The sequence below is a fragment of the Nannospalax galili genome, unplaced genomic scaffold (assembly GCF_000622305.1).
Source record: "Nannospalax galili isolate Female #2095 unplaced genomic scaffold, S.galili_v1.0 scaffold441, whole genome shotgun sequence".
Lineage (NCBI taxonomy): Eukaryota > Metazoa > Chordata > Mammalia > Rodentia > Spalacidae > Nannospalax > Nannospalax galili.
Window position 1 is genome coordinate 8,889,698 of NW_008348089.1, and position 14,218 is coordinate 8,903,915.

At 39.9% G+C, this 14,218-nt stretch overlaps 1 pseudogene; it reads left to right on the forward strand.

The window, feature by feature from the left end:
- The window catches only part of LOC115072317, a 41,448-nt pseudogene extending 27,823 nt beyond the window's left edge, over window positions 1–13,625 (forward strand).
- The last annotated feature ends 593 nt before the right edge of the window (window positions 13,626–14,218 follow it).

Below are 14,218 nucleotides of genomic sequence, written 5' to 3' on the forward strand. Positions count from 1 at the left end.
GAAGGATCAGGAAACAGTATTGGTTCCCCAGGTGTCTGGGGCCCCGAGACTAGGAATGGCGCAGGGCCCAAACTAGGAGTATAGAACGGCGAGGTGGGGGGTGGAAGGGTGAATGTCGCTTAGGGAGTCCCGGTGCGGAGAGCTGCGCTATAGACTTACCCCAAGAGGCCTGAGGATAGTAGTGCAGGCTAGGAGCGGCTTTTTTGTTTTTTAAAAGAGCAAATTGTTTCTACAATGGATTCCTATTCTTAAACTTTATTTCTACAGAGTTCAAAGTTCTTCCTTCTCTTTAGTATCGATTTTTTATGTTGAGTCAGCAAATAAATGCTATTATGAGGAATAACTGATTTTTTTTTTTTTTTGATCTTTTTGAGACAGGGTCTCCCTGTAGCCCCAGCTGTCCTGGATTCACTAGGGACACCAGGCTGGCCTTGACCTCACAGAGATCTGCCTGCCTCTGCTTCCTGAGTGCTGGGATTAAAGGCGTGCACGACCATGCCCAGCAGAATAACTGATTTTTTTAAATTTATACTCCATCTCTTGCTGAATTAGCCAGATACCTGTGTTTATTTTTAATTCTAAGTTTTTGATTCTAAGTTGTACTCCCAATGCTCCATAAAACTATATTACAAGAATTGTGATCAAATTACTCAAATATTCAAGAAATCATCTGCAAATCTAGAAAGGCATTAGATCATTTATTAGGTCCTTTCCAACTCCACTAGTCCATAATTTTGTCAAATATGCATTATCAGTGTGCTGAGTTTAAATGTCAGTGAAATAAATTCTCATTTGTAGTAGATCTCAAACTGTGGTATAATAATACCTAGGGTGCAAAATAGAGGTTTCAGGAACTCCACAAACCTTTTATGTACATATATTTATTTTTTATTTATTTTTTAACATTTCTGTGTGTATGAGTATACTGCCTGCATGTATATAAGTGCACCCATGTCATGCAATGCTCGTGGAGATCAGAAGAGGGCATCAGATTCCCCTGGAACTGGAGTTATGAATGGTTGTTAGCCGCCATGTGGGTGCGGGGAATTGAACCTGGGTCCTCTGCAAGAGCAGCCAGTGCCCTTAATGGGGCACTGAACCATTTCTCCAGCCCCATTAGGTACATATATTTTTAAAAATACGTTAATCATTATAAAAGTGAAAACAAAAATCAGACTGGGAAAAAAATTTCAAATCAAATACAGGATAAACAATTTGTATCCATAGCATGACTTTTGCCCCAAAACAACATGTATCTTTTATCAAGCAAATATGCCATTTTATATATTAATTATATTATATATCTCATATATGCTTTTGCTTCATTGTATCTAAATTAAAATGCAAATATTGTGTATTTCTTTTCTTAACTTAAAAGAGAAGTACAACTTATATCCAAAATAAAGAACACTTGCAACTCAATACCAACAGTTAACTCAGTTTTAAAATGGGTAATGATATCAATAGGTATTTCATCAACAGCCAATGGTTTCAATAGCATCAGCCTTTGGTAAATGTGAGTTGATTCCATGGTGAGCGCCTACTTTGTAGACACTAAACTGGCTAGAGTAAAATAGACAGAAAGCAAAAAAGGTTGGTGAGAGGGCAAAGGAACTGCAATCCTATTACATTGCTCATGAGGTCTACTTTTCTTTAAAAGTAGACCCAGCACCCACATGACAGCCAACAACTGTCCATAACTCCAGTTCCAGGGGATCCAACAGCCTCTTCTGACCTCTGTGGCATTGCACGACACTGGTGCACTCACCTACATGCAGGCAATACATGCATACACATTAAAAAAAAAAAGAAATAGAACATAATTTTAAATGATTCAGCAAATACACTCCTAAGGATCCCAGAGAAGTGAGAAAACATGTTCATACAAAGTCTGTAAGCAAATGAAGCATTCTTATTCTTCATAATTGCCCCAAATTAGAAAGAATCAAAAGTTCTTCAACTCAGTAGATAAATAAAATGTGATGTAGCTCTACAATGGGAAACTGCTCAACACGAAAAAAAAAAAAACAAAGTATGGATTTATGCTACAAAATAGATGAATCTTAAAAACATGCTGAAGGAAAGAAGATATGGAAAAAAGGAGTGTAGGGTTCTACTTAATGAAATGCTTTACAGTGAAATTGGTGTTTGGATGCATAAAGGACCATAAATGGGAATAAAGACTCTTTGTGAGTTGAAATCAATGTTGTAAACCTGAATTTGCTTTAAAGTTGGGTAACGGTTATAAAATTTTATACAAGTAGTAAAATTCTGTATTTTGTTTACTTATTTTTTATCTTTCTTGAGACAGGGTCTCTCTGTAGCCCCAGCTGGCCTGGAACTTCCTCTGTAGACCAGGTTGGTCTTGAACTCACAGAGGTCTGCCTGCCTCTGCCTCAGGAATCCTGGGATTAAAGGCATGTGCCACCACACCTGGCTATAAAATTCTGTATTTTTAGTAAAATTAGATTGTTCAATTAAAAATAGATTAAATAGGGGAGTGGAGAGATGACTCAGTGGTTAAGAGTGTGTTCCCAAGCACCCGCATGGCAGCTAGCAACTGTCTCGTAACGCCAGTTCCAGGAGATCCAACACTCTCTTCTGACCTTCACAGGCATTACACAGAAGGACGCACTTACACACATACAGCAAAACACTCACATACCTAAAATAGAAATAAATGAAATTAAATTTGAACAATAGGTGAAATAGTGTAATGTAGCTCAATGGCAAAGCACCTACTTAGCATCCAGAAGGCCTTGGGTGCAACCTGCAGCCCCTCCAAAATAAGAAAGGAAAGAAGGTGAAATGCTTGGGATCTACATTTAAATAAAGCCATTTTTCTAGTTCAATAAGTAATAATATGTCTCTTCTAAATATATGTAGGAACATATAATTACACGTTTACTTAAAATGTATAATAAACTGCCCCAAACATATTTAACATGCTCCATTGTATCCTATATTTATATTAAAATCCCATATTGGAAATTTGTATGCTAATTTGTGCTATTCATACTTGAATCTCAGTGTGAATCATCTCTGATCATCTCTATTTACCTTGAGGATCATAAAATTGAAAAATGAGCAAACTAATATAAAATTCTGAAACCATTTCTGTTTGCTAGGCTATGACCCGAATTTTTCTCAGTACTTACAACTAAAATAAAGCAGAAGTAAATTCATTTTAGAGGCTTACTATAACTTAAATCCATAAATTATTTTCACAACATTGAACTTTTAAAATATATTTTATTATTTTTAATTTATGTGTATGCATGTATTGGTTGCATGTAGGTAAGTGCACCCGTGTCATGCAATTCCCCTGGAGGACAGAAGAAGTTGTAGGATCCCCTGGAGCTGGAGTTATGGACAGTTGTTAGCTGCCATGTGGGTGCTGGGATTTGAACCCGGGTCTTCTGCCAGAACAGCCAGTATTCTTAACCACTGAGCCCCTTCACAACATTTTTTAACTCATCAAATATACTAAGTGAAATAACACAGACTCAGAAAACACAAGTGACGTATGTTCTCATTTGTGGATCTAAGTACCAAATCCTTATATGTGAGTATATATCCTGATGTAGCCATATGAGCCAGGAAAATGGAAAGGAACCACAGAGGTAAAGGAAAAGAAAGAGCCCAAGAGAGGGGGATAGTAGGAAACAGATGTTACCAAGGGGAAAATGGGGTTATTCAACTGGGAAGGGAGGAGAGAAAGGCATACAAGGAACCATGAGGGTAAAGAGGAAGAAGGAACTCAAGAGAGCGGGAATGATAGGAGACAGATACTATCAAGGGGAAATGAGGAAGATGGGGAGTACTTTAACTTTAACAGGGAGAGAGGAGGAAAGTTAGGCAGGAAGATAGAGAAGAGGAATAAAAAAGCTTAAGTGGTGTAAAAACTCAGGGGAAATATATTAACTCCCCCCCAAAAAAAACTCTGAAAAATACACGTACAATATCTGAACATGCTTGCATGTATACACCTGAAGTCTACATAACAAGAAACACAGTGCCAGACAGGAGAAACCTCCTTTTGAGTTGTCAGTCAGGGTGGTCCAGGAGACTCCCAAAATAAGAAAGGCTATTGCCGAAGCCCTTGACTACCTCCCAGAATTTGAAGATAAGACAATATTGCTGAAGACAGGACATACTTCTAACACAGGATGTGGAGTAATGGAACTGGAACTGGAACTGCCTGGAAGACTCCTTCCTGAAGACTAGCTCTCATATTTCTAGATGATACTACGCAAGATGCTAAGGGAGAAAATCAATTGATGGTGTCTAACTCCAGCTTCAGTCTAATAACCACAGTAATGACCAGGACAACAAACTATAGCGGTGCAGTAAAGGCATTTTTATCTTGGAGGTATTCAACAGCTATCTAATTGGACTTAAGGCCCTTTCAATGGGAGGGAACTCATGGGTGGCACTGTAAAAATAGCCAAATACACATGGCTGGAGAGGTCATATATCCTAGAGAAAATCGTATCTCTGTCATATCTCTAGATGAATGAAATTTCTTACTGTATGCTAAATATGGATCCTTATATTTACAGACAACTATATAGTACACTACTCATCAAAGAAGGGGGGTTGGGAGACTGTAGACAGGGAAGGGGGTCTAAATTTGATTAAGATCTATTATATGAAATGCATAAAAACAATAAAAATGTACATAGAAAGAAGTTTCTTTTTGCAACAGATGGAGTCTATTACAGAGTTCCACAACTGGTCACACACAGAGACTACGTGTCTGAGAGATTCTCAACCCTAAGTGACACATCTACAGTGGAACGTCTACATCTAAGGCTCATGGAGCATGGCAGAACAGGGGGTAGAGAGAATACTAATGCATTCCTCAACTGTCACTAGCAACTGGCTAAGTTTTAGAGAACAAGAGACTGCAGAGTGCATGTCCCTAGATAGGACTCCTGTATTAAACCTCACTAGTCTATGGCTCGGACCATTGCAGGCAAAGGGGCAGAAAGACCATAAGAGCCAAGGCAGGAGTGGTACATGAACATAAGGAAACAGAGGCTTTCAGGCCTCTGGGAACTTGATCATATGAACTTGCAGCAATGGTGACAACATAAAATCCATCATAAAACTGGGGAAATGGGCAACAGACCCCAGCCTTAGTCAAGGAACTATTGGCAACTGATTACTGCTGAGTGAGTGAGAGTTGATCTTCTTTAAGGGAGAGACTCTAGATAGGCTGACTAGATTACTAAACCAAGGGACATCAGGGTTCAAAAGCTTGACCAGATAGTCTTTAACATATATGACAGAATGCATGAAATTCAGTGGGGGGAGTATGGAAGGGTATGGATGGGGGAGAAGGAAATCTAAATATGGTTAAGATTTATTGTATGAAATGCACAAAAACTCAAAAATATTCATTAAAAAATATTCTGTTTTCATTTACTAACTTCCTAGTAAGTTAGTATACTTTAGAAACCTCTAGATGCAAAGTATTTATATCAATAAGCTTATTATTTTGATGTATTGAGATTGTGCAATTTTTAATTTTTAAAAAAGGTTTCTATTGCCAAAACCAAAATAACTGAATTCTCCTGACTGATAACACAGACAGATCAAATTAAACATTTTGAGTATTGGGCTGATAGAAACAACTTCAATTTAAAAGAATACCATGAGGCTGCCAGGAAGGTAGTAGATAGATTAGGGGTTTTTAGAAAACCAGATGGTCCATTTCTTCTTTCATCTGATATTTCATAGGAACATGGAATGTTCTTTGTTGCTTCTTTCCTCTTGTTTAGAATCCAAACATGAGGATTAGAATTCCTGTGTCTATGTTGGATTGTGAAATGACTGAGAATATAAGCCACACATGGCAAAGTAACAAGGTAGAAGTTTGGGTTTTGTGTTTGTTTATTTTTTTTCCAACAGGGTTTCATCATGTAACATTTGGCCAGCCTGGAGCTTACTTAGTAGACCAGGCTGACCTTGAACTCACAGAGATTCACCTATCTCTACCTCATGAGTGTAGGAATTAAAGGTGTGGGCCAGCTAAATTTGGGTTCTTTAAACTATGGAATAGTACACAGACACACACACACACACACACACACATAAATTTAATAAAGACATTTTAAAGAATTTCACAGACAAGGGCTGGAGAGATGGCTCAGTGGTTGAGAGCACTGACTGCTCTTGCAGAGGACCCAGGTTGGATTTCCAGAACCCACATGGCAGCTAAAACCGGCTGTAACTCCAATTCCAGGGGATCTGATGACCTCTTCTGACCTCTGCAGGCATTGCACAACACAGGTGCACCTACCTACATGCAAGCAAAACACCCATACACAAATAAAAATAAATAAAATATTTTTTTAAAAAAGAATTTCATAGACATGGCAGTTCTTCACTGACATGCAAGGAACTCAGAAGTTACCACTGCATTCTAATCGTAAGAAAACCCAAGAAATTCAAACTGTCAATAGTTTCTCTTAAAATAGTTGGAGAAGAATCTTGAGATGAAAAGCTATCAAATATTTGAAGATAAACACCCTCCTGCTTAACATTAAAGTTTATTTATTTGTTTGTTTTGAGACTGAGTCTCACTCTATAGTCCAGGCTTGCCTGGATCATACTAGGTGGCCCAGGTTCGCCTCAAACTCACAGTACTCCTCCTCCCTCAGCCTCCTGAGTGTTGGCATTAAAGGCGTGGGTCACCATTCCTGGTAAAAGCAACACACTTCTAAACAACACATGAACAAAAGAAGAAATTACAAAATGAATTTTAAAACATTTTGACCTAAGTAAAGTTTAAATAGCAAGAGGCTGGAGTGATGGGTCAGCATTTAAGAGCACTGACCACTCTTGCAGAGGACCTGGGTTCAGTTCCCAGCACCCACACGGCGGCTAACAACTGTTTGTAACTCCAGTTCCAGAGGATCTGACACCTTCTTCTGACCTCTGTGGGCAGTGCACGACATCAGTGCACTTAAACACATGCCGGCAATACACTCATACACATTAATTAATTGTTAATTAATTAATAAGTTTAAATAGCAAAAAGAAATTTTTGAAGGGAAATTTATGGCATTTAAGACGTATTAGTAAAAAAGATCTAAAATTAGCAATCTAAGCTACCATACCAGAACACTAGGAAAAGAAGACAGAAAAAAAGGGGATAAAAGAGGAAGAGAGGAAAAGAAGCAAAATAGAATAATAAAAATTAAAGCAGATATAATGAAATTAAAAACAAAGTCAACAGAGGAAGTTAATTAAGAACCCAAATGTGGGTTATCAAAAAAGCAATAAAGAGCTGGAGAGATTGCAGCACACTTTTGTACAAGCCTGATAAACTGAGTTCAATTCTCAGATCCCACAAGGTGTCAGGAGGAAACTAAGTTTCCTAAATTCCTAAGAGTTGTCTCTGACCACAGTGAACATTCTGTGGCTCTCTCTCCTCTCTCTTTCTCCCCACCCCCCATCTCTCCCTCTCACACATACACACTAAGTTTTTTAAAAAGAAAGAATAAAAATCCCTAGCCATATTAGGAAAAAGGAAAGCAGACATGAACTAATAATGTTAGAAATAAGAGAATAAGGGGCTGGAGAGATGGCTCATGGTTAAGAACACTGGTTGTTCTTGCAGAAGACCAGGGTTCAAATCCCAGCACCCACATAGCAGCTAACAACTGTGTGTAACTCCAGTCCCAGGGGATCCAACAGCCTCTTCTGACCTCTGCAGGCATTGTATGACACAGGTGCCTTACCTACATGCAGGCAATACATGCATACACATAAAATAAAAATAATAAATTTAAAAAAAGAAATAATAGTCATCATTACAATAAGTACAGGCTCGACAACCATAAAAGAGATGATAAAAACATAAGACAAATGAAATTATTCCCACAAATTTGATGTCATGTGAAATAGACCAACTTTTTGAAATGTATGTACTGCCAAAACAAAGAAAAAAAATCTCACATGAGTAAGTATGTCTGTCTGTCTGTCTAATGGTTAATCTTGATTATCAACTTTATGGAATTTAGAATCACTATGTTAATGAATCTCTGGGCTTATTTGTGAGGAATTATCTAGATTAGTTTAAATGAGGTGGGAAGAGCCACCCCGTATCAGTGCAGTATCATTCAATGGGCTGGGCCTGGGTTGAATAAAAAGGAGACAGTGAGCTGAGCACAGGAATTCAACTATCACCCTCCATTTCCTCCTGGCATGATGGACTTGTGGTGTAAGCCAAAGTAAACTAATGTCCTTCCAAAACAAGGAGCCCCAGGCCGATTGGCTCAGTGGCAAATTCTACTAAACACTGAAGAAATTATACCAACTCCCTACAGTCTCTTTCAGAAGATAAAATAGAGGAATACAGTCAGCCCTCTGTAGCCATGGATTCTACATCCTCAGTTTCTGTAGCTGTAGATGCAATGAACTGTGAAGAAAAGTATTGAAAAGAAAGCCCATAGTGGCACACAGCTGTAATCCATTACTTGGGTGGCTACGACTGGAGAATTCTGAGTTCAAAGCCATACTGGGGTGCGTAGTGAGTTTCAGGATAGTCTGCGCTGCACCTTGACCCTGTCTGAAGAAACAAAGCAGAGAATCAGGAAGCTTTGTGGGGCAGAAATCTGGTCTGAGCCATAGAATGGAGTAGACAGCAGAGAGACAGGCATAGCCCTTGCTTGTGATGTGTAGGACCACATGGAGGCAGGCATGGCACACAGACCTACATGAGAAACCACATACAGATTCTGAACCCCCAACGAGTTCTCTTTTTTTAACTCACATTCCCTTATTTAAAATATAGTATAATTTCAGTTTTGTGGACCAGCTTTGTTTTGCTCTGTTCTCTGTCTCCTACTGGTTTTTATTTGTTTGTTTGTTCATTTGAGATAGGTGTCCCTAAAGAGCACACAGATTGTCCTGGGACTAGAGGTCTCCCTTGCCTCGGCCTTCTGAGTGCTGGGATTGTTTTACATTGTCTGATTGCATTCTTTACTCCTTTATCTTCTCCAGAATGAAAAGTTCTGCCTTTAGTGGAAGCTATCCAATACAAACTAGTAACTTTATTCTGCCGATTTCCTTCCCATTTCTACCCTTAGTAATTAATATCTTAGTGTAGCATATTATCCTTGGTGTTTTACTTCCCTCAAATTACTGAAGTTGAAAAGGCAATTGATTTAATTGGCTATTACTATCTTTCCTTTTTAAAAATTTTTTATTGAATTTTTGTGTATTTCATACAGAACATCATCTTTATGTCCCCTTCCCCTTTAGCATCCTCCCATAGTTCCCCCCACACACTGGAGTTCATACATTCTGTCATTTCTATTAAGGTCTATCATGTAAAGTTAGTGTCTCCAGATGCCCCTCAGTGCAAGTCCATCCACTGGGATCTAGTCAGCCTATCTACAGACCCTCCCTTCAAGAAGATCAGCTCTTCCTCACCCAGCAGTAATCAGCTGCCAATAATTCTCCAATTAAGATTGGGACATGCTGTTCATTTCCACAGTTCTGTGCTGGGTTTTGTTTTGGTTTGGTTTTGGTTTGGTTTGGGGTTTTTTTTGGTCTTTTTGGTCTCCCTGTAGCCCCAGCTGTCCTGGAACTCACTATGTAGACCAGGCTTGCCTTGAACTCACAGAGATCCACCTGCCTCTGCCTCCCGAATGCTGGGATTAAAGGTATGCGCCACCACGCCTGGCTCTGTGCCAGGTTTTTGTCTGCTTAAGTCTTCATGGGTCTTGTCCATGCTGACACCATTGCTGTAGCTTCATGTGAGAAGAATCCCAGGAGCCTGTAGGACTATTTTCATATGGTCATGCTCCTCCTCTCTGACTCTTAGAATTTTTCTGTCACCTCTTCCGCAGTGGTCCCTGAGCCCTGGGTGGGTAGATTTTAATATGAGTCCTGTCCAAGGAAGGACCCACACTCTGAAGACACTTATTCTCTGTGTTTTGGCCATTTGTGACCTTTTGTATCATTGATTAGAATTGAAAGATGCATTAGTGTTCTCTTCATCCCTTGTTCTATGTTCCATAAGCCTTAGGTGTAGAGGTTGCATCCTAGATGTGCCACTTAGGCTTGGGCAATTCACAATCTCTGTGTGTGACCAGTTGTGGAACTCTGTAATTATCTCTGTCTCTTGAAAAAGAAGCTTCTTTGATGGGTGGTGACTGGGATACTTGTCTATAGATTTAAGGATCCATATTTTGCACATAGTAACCTCCCCATGTCCTATTACAGTTAAAACTCCGAGATATAGAATAAAGTGCTGTACCAAACTGAATATAAAGGCAAACTCTAAGAGAATAGTATTAAGCCAAATATAAATGTAAATTCAGAATAACATCAGATTTCTCAACAGAAATTATAAAAGCAAAAAGAGCATGGAACAATGTAGTTCAAGTGCTGACAGACAACAGCTGCCAACCCAGATTGCTATACCCCACAAAGCTATCCATAATTGAAAGAGAAAGAAAAATGTCCCATAATCACAAACTAAAAGCTGGCAAGGCATGGTGGCCTGCCCAGTGTAATCTCAGCAGTCAGGAGACAGAGACAGCTGATCCCTGGGGAAACCTGGCTAACTAAACTAGCTGAATTGGTGAGTTCTGGATTCAGCAAGAGACCCTGCCTAGTAAGTAAAGTGGAAAGGTACTGAGGAAGACCCCTAGAGTCAACCTCTGGCCTTCACACATACACTCACACATGCACACATACATGAACCCACATACATGCAAACATGTGCATGAAAACGTGTAAGAACCCACACACATACATACAAAACTTCTCTGAGAAAGACAGAAATAAGAAGACAAGTGATTAGAAATGTAGGTCAGTGGTAGAACTCTTGATTACTCTGTTCATGACCCTGGGTTTGATTCCAAGAACTGTTAAAAGTAATGAATAAATACCTAATATTTAAGGAAAGCTACAGAGTGTGAAAGTATACTTGTAAAAGAGATATCTGATAAAACACTATTATCCTAGGCTGAAAAGATGGCTCAGATTACAAACACTTGCTCTTCTAGAGGACCCAAGTTCAGTTCTAAGCACCCACATTGGCCCGCTCACAACTTCCTATAGCTCCAGGTCCAGGGGAAAGGGTTCTGGCCTCCAGGGTCAGCCATACACATATGGCACATTTTTATTCACACAGACACACATACAAACACGTAAATATAAAAGCAAGGGGCTAGAGAGACAAGTCAGTAAAGATCATTGGTGGCTCTTGCAGAAGACCCTGGTTCAGTTCCTAGCACCTACATAGTGGCTAACAACCAACTATCTGTAACTACAGTTCCAGATGACCCAATGTCCTCTTCTAGCCTCTGTGGACATTGCACACATGGTGTGCTTACATACAAGCAGGCAAAACATTCATATACATGAAATAAAAGTAAATAAATATTTTTAATAAATTAAAAACAAAACATTATCACCCAAGTATACAAAGAACTCTAAAAACTCAACAATAAGGAAACAAACCGCCCAAGTAATAAATGACATAAAGACAGAGTAGACGCTTCACCAAGAGTATAAGCAAATGGCAAATAAGCACACAAAGGACGCTACGGCCTCCATCATATGTTACTTCTGAGCTGCACATGAACCATCAGAGAGATAACATTATACATGTTTTAGAATGGCCAAGGTCTAAAATAGGGCCACCACAAAATGCTTATGAAGATGTGGAAGACTAGGAACTCTGATTTCTTTTCGTGTACACACAACACGGTGTATCCACTTTGGAGGTCAAATTTGAAAGTTTTTCCCCCAAGATGAAGCATACAGTTACCATATGATTCATTAATCCCATTCTTTGGTATTCACCCAAACTGGGTTGAAACTGTGTCCACACAAAAATCTGCACGTGAATGTTTACAGCAGTTTTATTCATAACTGGCAAAAATTGCGAACAAAGAAGATGGACTTTAGTAAGAGAATGGGTAAATAAACTGTTGGACATCCAGGCAAGGGAATTAAACACCAAAAAAAAAGCCTTAAGTCTTTGAAAATATAGAGGAAGCTTAAATGGATATTAGTCAAAGGAACCAATCTGAAAGGAACATACTATATAATTCCAATTGTTTTAGAAAAAACAAAACTATAGACAACAGCCAAAGGTGAGGAGTAGGCACAGCGTAGACTATGTCCAGATCACCAAAACTGTTCCTTATGATAGCTACATGCCTGCCACTATACATGGATCCACAAATGGACAGCAGAAGAGTGAGCCCTAATGTAACTTGGGGACTTTGGATGGTGGTGATGGGTTGATGCAGGCTCATTTAGTGTAACAAATGTGCTAGTCTGTGTGGGATTTGACAGTGCCAATGGCAGAGGCTCTATTTCCAGTGTGGTGGGACAGGGTGTGCATGGCAACACTCTGGTTTCTGCCCCATGTTGCTTTCAACTTGAAGCTTAAAAATCAAGAATGGGGCTGGAGAGATGGCTCAGTGGTTAAGAAGTGGCTGTTCTTGCAGAAGACCCAGGTTTGAATCCCAGCACCCACACGGCAGCTAACAACTGTCCTGTAACTCCAGTCCCAAGGGATCTGACAGCCTCTTCTGTCCTCCTTGGGCTTTACACAACATGGGTGCACTTACCTACATACAGCCAATACACACACACACACACACACACACACATACACACAAATAACAAATAAAATATTTATTTAAAAAAATCAAGGGTTTGGGGTGTGTTTTGTTTTGATTTGTTTGTGGAACTGAGACACCTTATGCATGCTAGACAAATACTCTACGACTAAGCTCCAATTCCAATAAAGTATACTTTTAGAACAAAAGGAGGAAAAAATTGGCCAGGATAATTATGACCAGTAAAAGACCATAAGCCCTCCAAATAGATAAAACCATAGGTATACATCTAATAGTCAATCAGATAACATATTGTATACAAAAGTTGTGCAATCATAATGAATGGCAAGAATATGAAAGAATGAAGGAAACGAAAGTTCAGAAAGCTCAACCCTGGCTTGCTAAGGGCTTCCTCCTTGGTCAGGAAGAGGACAGTGTTTAGCATGGAAACTGCCAAGAAGCTGGAGGAGGTCATTTAGATTCCAGGAGGTAAGTTTCCATGAACTTTGGTGGCGTAGAAAGTTGAGTACCAGGGAGAGCCAAACACATTTCCTTGCAGAAGTGTCCTGAAGCAGCTTGGTGGGTACAGGGCCTACACTGGTGGAGGATGCCTGGCTGTGCTTCAGTGCCCTTGCCGGGCTTTCTGGCCCTTACATAAAATGGATTCTGCAGATGTCTGTACCAACTTCACACCAGCTTTGAGGACAAGTCACCCTATGCAGTTTGCACATTTGCTCTTAGCACTGCAACCCGATCCAGCTGGTGTGCCTGTTCAGGGTCTGAGGGTGCTGCCACAGTCTGCCAGGATTTTGGTTAGGATCCTGCTTTCAGCCTGATGGTCATGAACCAACATAGGAGGAGATGCCCAAGGCCCAGAAGAATGCCATTTCTCACTGCTTCTGGGCATGGGGAGGACTAGGCCCAAACTCCCTATCAGACAGGCACCCCTGCAAGTATTTCTCTGGGTTTCTGTGTGCCCAGCACCAGGCAGCTTCAGCAACCGGGCTGGAAGACCAGCTGTCTTAGAGAAACTCTGGCAAATTAACACTAATCTCTTGCGCTTAGGGCCCCGGGATTTGCCCTTGCAGTTTGTGGCTCCGTCATCCTGAGAGGACCTTAGATGTTAAAACTGGTCTTCTCAGGGTTGAGGGTTTGGGAATGAGCCACACAAATAACTTTTGATGTTTTTAGAATGCAGCAAATGAAAATTCTGGAAGGCTCTTGTTTTCAAAATAAATGATATGTTTTGAATAATAAAAAAAACACTCAATATTTAGACCCAAATGGCAATTATATTAAGAACCTCTTTCTCACTGGGAAAATAACAACATTAATAACAATTAACCTAGAATAAATTGTATCTTTGGTCAGCAATCAGAATTAGAAAATATGCAGGGTTGGGGCTGGAGAGATGGCTCAGCGGCTATGAACACTGACTGTTCTTGCAGAAGACCCGGGTTTGAATCCCAGCACCCACATAGCAGCTAACAACTGTCCTGTAACTCCAGTCCCAGGGGATCCAACAGCCTCTTCTGACCTCCGTGGGCATTGCACGACACAGGTGCACTTACCTACATGCAGGCAATACAAGCATACACATAAAATAAAAATAAATGAAA